The sequence below is a fragment of the Alexandromys fortis genome, unplaced genomic scaffold, assembly GCF_014885135.2.
Source record: "Alexandromys fortis isolate MF-2015 unplaced genomic scaffold, M_Fortis_MF-2015_v1.1 scaffold_225, whole genome shotgun sequence".
NCBI lineage: Eukaryota > Metazoa > Chordata > Mammalia > Rodentia > Cricetidae > Alexandromys > Alexandromys fortis.
The window spans coordinates 1,371,760-1,380,401 of record NW_026068119.1 but is presented as its reverse complement, the minus strand read 5'-3'; the positions used below and the strand labels follow the sequence as shown (position 1 = coordinate 1,380,401).

At 39.7% G+C, this 8,642-nt stretch overlaps 1 pseudogene; it reads left to right on the top strand.

Moving 5' to 3' along the window:
* Nucleotides 1–7,718: 7,718 nt before the first annotated feature.
* Nucleotides 7,719–8,371, top strand: LOC126490210 (splicing factor U2AF 26 kDa subunit-like; annotated as a pseudogene).
* Nucleotides 8,372–8,642: the final 271 nt, after the last annotated feature.

The following is an 8,642-nucleotide window of genomic DNA, read 5'->3' as shown; positions in this document are numbered from 1 at the left end:
AAGACCAGGTGAACAATTTAAATAGACCTATAAGTCGTGAGGAAATAGAAGCTGTCATAAAAAAAAAACTTCCCAACCAAAAAAAAAGCCCAGGACCTGATCGTTTTAATGTAGAATTTTATCAGAACTTCCAAGAAGAGCTGATACCTATGCTCCTTAATGTGTTTCACATAATAGAAACAGAAGAGTCATTGCCAAACTCTCTTTATGAAGCTACAGTTACCCTGATTCCAAAACCACACAAAGACCCAACCAAGAAAGAGAATTACAGACCAATCTCACTCATGACCATCGATACAAAAATTCTCAATAAAATTCTGGCAAACAGAATCCAAGAACACATTAAAAATATTATCCATTATGATCAAGTAGGCTTCATTCCAGAGATGCAGGGCTGGTTCAACATACGAAAATCTATCAATGTAATCCATCATATAAATAAACTGAAAAAAAAACATATAATCATTTCATTAGATGCAGAAAAAGCATTTGACAAAATTTAACACCCCTTTATGATAAAGGATTTGGAGAGGTTAGGGATACAAGGATCATACCTAAATATAATAAAAGCAATGTATAGCAAGCCAACAGCTAATATCAAATTACCTAGAGAGAAACTCAAAGCCATTCCACTAAATTTAGGAACAAGACAAGGCTATCCACTCTTACCATATCTCTTCGACATAGTTCTTGAAGTTCTAGCAATAGCAGTAAGACAACATCAGGAGCAAGGGGATTCGAATTGGAAAGGAAGAAGTCAAACTTTCGTTATTTGCAGATGATATGATAGTGTACATTAGTGAGCCCCAAACCTCTACCAAAGAACTCTTACAGCTAATAAATAACTTCAGTGAGGACTACAGAGACCTCAAGAACAATGGCAATGGGTTTTTGATCCTACTGCACGTATTGGCTTTGTGGGAGCCTAGGCAGTTTGGATGCTCAGAGGAGCAGAGAGGGAATTCAGAGAAACTTCACCTTTTACGATAGCCACAAATAGCATAAAGTATCTTGGGGTAACTCTAACCAAGGAATAGAAGACCCAGATATTAACCCACAAACCTATGAACACCTGATTTTCAACAAAGGAGCTAAAAGTATACAATGGAAGAAAGAAAGCATCTTCAACAAATGGTGCTGGCAGAACTGGATGTCAAGCTGTAAAAGAATGAAAATAGACCCGTATCTATCACCATGCACGAAACTCAAGTCCAAATAGATTAAAGACCTCAATATAAGTCCCACCACACTGAACCTGATAGAAGAGAAAGTGGGAAGTACTCTACAATACATGGACACAGGAGATCACTTCCTACATATAACCCCTGTAGCACAGAGAATATGTAATGAAAACAGTAAGGCAGACTTTCTGGGGCAAAAATTCTATCAGGTATAAGGAGTAATACAATGAAGCTTTGTAGTAGGTGAGAATGATTGAGTTCAACTTCAAATACAACGAGGAAATATGAGGGTATAGTATATAGCCAAAAAATAGGGAGAAAGTCAGTGAACTAAAACTTATTAGGAGTAAACATCAGGGGTGAGGGGCCACTTTGCTCAAACTGGCTTAATGTGACTCTTCCTGAAGACAGGCCAGGGTGGTCATCGTGATGATAAATGGAACCTCGGTAAGTCAGTTAAGATCTTGTGAATATGTGGTGTTGCAGAGACAGACAGGTCATGCTCAACCTCCTTAGTGATCAGAAAAATGCAAATCAAAACAACTTTGAGATACCATCTTACACCTGTCAGAATGGCTAAAATCAAAAACACCGATGATAGCCTTTGCTGGAGAGGTTGTGGAGGAAGGGGTACCCTCATCCATTGCTGGTGGGAATGCAAACTTGTGCAACCACTTTGGAAATCAGTGTGGTGATTTCTCAGGAAATTCGGGATCAACCTACACCTGGACCCAGCAATACCACTCTTGGGAATATACCCAAGAGATGCCCTATCATATGACAAAAGCATTTGTTCAACTATGTTCATAGCAGTATTATTTGTAATAGCCAGAACCTGGAAACAACCTAGATGCCCTTCAATGGAAGAATGGATGAAGAAAGTGTGGAATATATACACATTAGAGTACTATGCAGCGGTAAAAAACAATGACTTCTCAAATTTTGCAGGCAAATGGATGGAAATAGAAAACACTATCCTGAGCGAGGTAACCCAGACCCAAAAAGATGAACATGGGATGTACTCACTCATAATTGGTTTCTAGCCATAAATAAAGGTCACGGAGTGTATACCTGGTGAACCTAAAGAAGCTAAATAAGAAGGTGAACCCAAGGAAAATCATATAGCTATCCTCTTGGCTATGGTAAGTAGACAAAATTGCCGGGGGGAAAATTGAGATCTTGGGGGTGGGGGTGGGGGGAGAAGGGTGGGAGGAGGGGGAGGGAAATGGGAGGCTGGGAGGAGGTGGAAAGTTTTTTTTTCCTTTTCTCAATAAAAAGAAAAAAGAAAAAAAGGCACAGGTTAAGATAATGGATATGAAAACAGGATCCAACATTCTGCTGTTTATAAGAAACACACCTCAACTTCAAAGACAGACAATATCTCAGAGTAAAGGGTTGGGAAAAGGTTTTCCAATCAAACGAACCTAAGAAACAAGTGGGTGTGGCTATACTAATAACAAAATTGATTTCAAACTAAAATCAATCAGAAGAGATGGAGAAGGACACTTTATATCCATAACAGGAACAATTCATCAGGAGGAAGTCTCAATTCTGAATATCTATGCCCCTAATATAAAAGCACCCGCATATATAAAAGAAACATTACTAGAACTCAAATCACATATCAAACCCCACACACTAATAGTAGTAGATTTCAACACTCCTCTTTCACCAATGGACAGGTCAACCAGACAGAAACCTAACAGAGAAATAAGAGAACTAAGAGATGTAATGAATCAAATGGACTTAACAGACATCTATATAATATTCCACCCAAACAGAAAATAACATACCTTCTTCTCAGCATCTCATAGAACCTTCTCAAAAATTGATCACATGCTTGGTAACAAAGCAAACATCCACAAATACAAAATAATTGTAGTAATCATCTGTGTCTTATCAGATCACCATGGAATAAAGTTAGAATTTAACAACAATACTACCTCCAGAAAGCCTACAAACTCATGGAAACTGAACAGTCAACTACTGAACCACCCCTGGATCAAAAAAGAAATTATTCTTTGAATTCAATAAAAATAAAGACACAACATACCCAAACCTATGAAACACTATGAAAGCAGTGCTAAGAGGAAAGTTCATAGCACTAAGTGCCCACATTTAAAAAAAAACAAAAACAAAAAAAAACAAAAACAAAAAACAGAGAAAGCTCACATTACAGACTAAACAGCACACCTGAAAGCTCTAGTAAAAAAAAAAAAAAAGAAGAAGATTCACCCAGGAGGAGTAGAAGACTGGAAATAATCAAACTGGGGGCTAAATCAACAAAATAGAAACGGAAAACAATACAAAAAAATCAATGAAATGAAGAGCTGGTTCTTTGAGAAAATCAACAAGATTGACAAACCCCTATCCAAACTAATCAAAAGGTGGGGAGAGTCACTCAAATTAACAAGATCAGAAATGAAAAAGGGGGCATAACAACAGACACTGAGGAAATTCAGAGAATCATTAGGTATTAATAAAAAAAAAGCCTGTATGACACAAAATTAGAAAATGTAAAAGAAATGGACTTTTTTAGATAAATAACATATATACCAAAATTAAATTAAATGAAGACCAGTGAATAATTTAAAGAATTTAAAGTCATGAGGAAATAGAAGCTTTCATTAAAAACCTCCCAACCAAAAAAAAAAAAAGCACAGGGCCAGAAGGTATTAATGCAGAATTCTACCAGAACTTCCAAGAAGAGCTAATACCTATACTCCTTAATGTGTTTCACATAATAGAAACAGAAGAGCCATTGCCAAACTCTTTTTAAGAAACTACAGTTACCCTGATACCAAAACTACACAAAGACTCAAGCAAGAAAGAGAATTACAGACCAATCTCGCTCATGAACAACGACACAAAAATTCTCAATAAAATACTGGCAAACCGAATCCAAGAACAAATCAAAAAAAATTATCCATTATGATCAAGTAGGCTTCATCCCAGACATACAGAGTTGGATCAACAGTCGAACATCTATCATTGTAATAAATCATATAAATAAAATGAAGGAAAAATGATATGATCATTTTATCAGATGCTGAAAAAACAGTTGACAGAATCAGCACCCCTTTATGATAAAGGTCATGGAGAGATTAGGGATACAAGGATCATACCTAAATATAATAAAAGCAATATACAGCAAGCCAACAGCTAATATTAAATTAACTGGAGAGAAACTCGAAGCCATTCCACTAAAATCAGGAACAAGACAAGGCTGTCCACTCTCACCATATCTCTTCAACATAGTGCTTGAAGTTCTAGCAATAAGACAACATAAGGAAATCAAGGGGATATGAATTGAAAAGGAAGAAGTCAAACTTTTGTTATTTGCAGATGATATGATAGTATATACACATAAGTGACCCCAAAAACTATACCAAAGAACTCCTACAGTTGATAAATAACTTCAGTGATATGGCAGGATACAAGATCAACTCCAAAAAAATCAGTTGCCCTCCTATACACAAAGGATATGGAAGAAGAAAGGGAAATCACAGAAACATCACCTTTCACGATAGCCACAAATAGCATAAAGTATCTTAGGGTAACACTAACCAAGAAAGTGAAAAATCTATTTGACAAGAACTTCAAGGCTTTAAAGAAAGAAATTGAAGAGGACACCAGAAATTGGAAGGATCTCCCAAGCTCTTAGATTGGTAGGATCAACATAGTAAAAAGTGGCAATTCTACCAATGGTAATCTATAAATTCAATAAAATCCCCAACAAAATCCCAACAAAATTCTTCACAGTCCTTGAGAGAAAAATAATCAACTTTATATGGGAAAACAGGATAGCCAAAACAATCCTATACAATAAAGGAACTTCCAGAGGCATTACCATCCCTGACTTCAAACCCTATTACAGAGCTATAGTAATGAAAACAGCTTGGTATTGGCATAAAAACAGAGAAGTCGACCAATGGAATCGAATAGAAGACCCAGATATTAATCCACAAACCTATGAACACCTGATTTTTGACAAAGGAGCAAAAATTATACAATGGAAGAAAGAAAGCATCTTTAACAAATGGTGCTGGCATAACTGGATGTCAACCTGTAAAAGAATGAAAATAGATCCATATCTATCACCATGTACTAAAGTCAAGTCCAAATGTATTAAAGACCTCAATATAAATTTGTCCACACTGAACCTGATAGAAGAGAAAGTGGTAAGTAGACTGCAATACATGGGCACAGGAGACCACTTCCTATGTATAACCCCAGTAGCACAGACAATAAGAGCAACAATGAATAAATGGGACCTCCTGAAACTGAGAAGCTTCTGTAAAACAAAGGACACTGTCACTAAGACAAAAAGGCAACTTATTGAATGGGAAAAGATCTTCACCAACCTCACTTCAGACAAAGGTCTGATCTCCAAAATAGATAAAGAACTCAAGAAACTAGACATTAAAATTCTGAATAACCCAACTAAAAAATGAGGTACTGAACTGAACAGAGAATTCTCAACAGAAGAATTTCTGTTCATTTGACCAAAAGATAATTAAGGACATGTTCAAGTTCCTTAGCTATCAGGGAAATGCAAATCAAAACAACTATGAGATATCACCTTACACCTGTCAGAATGCCTAAAATCAAAAACACCAATGATAGTCTATGCTGGAGAGGATGTGGAGTAAGGGGAACTGTTGAAATAGGAGCGGTGGGGCTGCGTCCCCAGCACCCCGGCCGCCTGCTAGCTTATGCCTGAAATAACAACACACAAATTGTATTCTTTTAAACACTGCTTGCCCATTATATCTAGCCTCTTCTCGGCTAACTCTCGCACCTGGACTAGCCCATTTCTAATAATGTGTGTAAGCACCCCAAGGGGCGCTTACCGGGAAGATTCTAGCCTACGTCCATCCTGAGTTGGAGCTTCATCACGTGTGTCTCTGAGAGCAGAGCTATCTCGCGTCTGTCTCAGGAGTCTTACCTCACTTCCTCTTCCTCCTGTTTACTCCTCCCACCTACGTTTTAACCTATCAGGGCAAGCAGTTTCTTTATTTAATTAACCAATGAAATCAACAGATTGATATATGACACTCCCATATCAGGGAACAATTATCTATTGTTGGTGGGAATGCAAACTTGTGCAACCACTTTGGAAATCAGTGTGGCGGTTTCTCAGAAAATTGGGAATCAATCTACCTCAGGATCTAGCAATACCACTCTTGGGAATATAACTCAAAGATGCCCAATCATACTACAAAGGCATTTGTTCAACTATGTTCATAGCAGCATTATTTGTAATAGCCAGAACCTGGAAACAACCTATATGCCCTTCAATGAAGAATGGATAAAGAAAGTGTGGCACATCTACACATTGGAGTACTACTCAGCACTTAAAAATAATGACATCTTGAATTTTACATGCAAATAGATGGAAATAGAAAACACTATACTGAGTGAGATAACCCAGACCCCAAAAAAAGAATATGGTATGTACTCACTTATTAGTGGATTCTAGCCATAAACAAAGGACATTGAGCCTATAGTTCATGATCCTAGAGAAGCTAAATAAGAAGGTAAACCCAAAGAAAAACATATATAGATCCTCCTGGAAATTGGAAGCAGACAAGATCGCCAGGCAAAAGTTGGAAGCATGGAGGTGGGGCTAGGGTGGGAGGAAAGGGAAAGAGAAGGGAAAAGGGGAGGCTTGGGGAGAGCTTGGGGGAGTGGGATCGTTGAGATGGAGGAAGGGCAGATATGGGAGCAGGGAAGAAGATAATTAAGGGAGCCATTTAAGGGTTGGCAAGAGACTGGACTTTAGAGGGGTTCCCAGGTGTCATGGGGATATCCCCAGATATGTCCTTGAGCAGCAGAGGAGAGGGTGCCTGAACTGGCCTTGTCCCATAGCCACACTGATGAATATCTTGAATATCAGCATAGAACTTTCATACAGCAACAGATGGGGATAGAGACATAGACCTACATCAGAGCACTGGACTGAGCTCCCAAGGTCCAGATGAAGAGCAGAAGGAGGGAGAACATGAGCAAGGAAGTCAGGACCATGAGGTGTTGGTCCACCCACTGAGACAGTGTGCCTGATCTAATGGGAGCTTACCAAATCCAGCTTTGACTGGGATTGAATGAGCCTGTGATCAAACTGGACTCTCTGATTGTGGCTGACAATGGGGAGCTGACTGAGAAGCCAATTATAATGGCACTGGGATTCGTCTCTACTGCATGTACTGACTTTTGGGGATCCTGGTCTATTTGGATGCACACCTTCCTAAGTCTGGATGTAGTGGGGAAGGACTTGGACTTCCCACAGGGCAGGATACCCTGCTCTCTCTTAGGACTGGAGGGAGAGGGAGGAGGGTGAGTGGGAGAGCAGGAGGGAAATGTGAAGAGGGGAGGAAGTGGAAATTTTGAATTGTATTACTTATAAAGAAATAAAACAATAAATATACATATAACAAAATTGACCTTAAATTTATATCAATAAAGAAAGATCCATACCAATGCAAAGTATTAATCTCTATAACATATCCTCCTTTAAATGTAAACAAACAGAAAAAAATGGCTGAATATTTAGCTTCGATATTCGGGACTGAGAAGGACAAGGTTAACTGCTCTTTTTACTTTAAGATTGGGGCCTGCCGGCACGGGGACCGGTGCTCCCGACTTCACAACAAACCGACATTCAGCCAGACCATAGTGCTGCTCAACTTGTACCGAAATCCACAGAACACAGCCCAAACGGCAGACGGATCGCACTGTCACGTGAGCGACGTGGAGGTGCAAGAGCACTATGATAACTTCTTTGAGGAGGTATTCACAGAACTGCAGGAGAAGTACGGAGAGATCGAAGAGATGAATGTGTGTGACAACCTTGGGGACCACCTCGTGGGCAATGTCTATGTTAAGTTCCGCCGGGAGGAGGATGCAGAGCGGGCTGTGACTGAACTCAATAACCACTGGTTCAACAGGCAGGCTGTGCACGAGTCCCCTGTCACTGACTTCAGAGAGTCGTGCTGCTGGGCGAGATGGGGGAATGTACCCGAGGTGGCTTCTGCAACTTCATGCACCTACGACCCATATCCCGGAACCTGCACCGGCAGCTCTATGGGCAAAGACCCAGGCATAGGTCACCCCCAAGATCCCATACAGGCCACAGTCCCTGAGAAAGGAACTGGTGCCGTTCCCCAGACCACCGGCATGGTCGCTTCTGAGACTGGTGCTCCTGTTCCTCGACCAAGGGTAGAGACGTTCCTGTGCAGGGTCCCTTCTCAAAGCCCTCTTCACTCCAGCTCCATCCCAGGCTTCAGAGCTTCACGGTGTAATCTGCTCAGCAGAGGAACTTGCTTCTCCCATCCCTCCTCTAATAAAGCTTTAGACTTTGAAAAAAATGTAAACAAACATTTATAAACAATCATTTAGGGAATTTGGGTGTCATTCTCTAGACTATTTCCTGGTGATTGGGGGTGCTGTTAATCAGGTCTT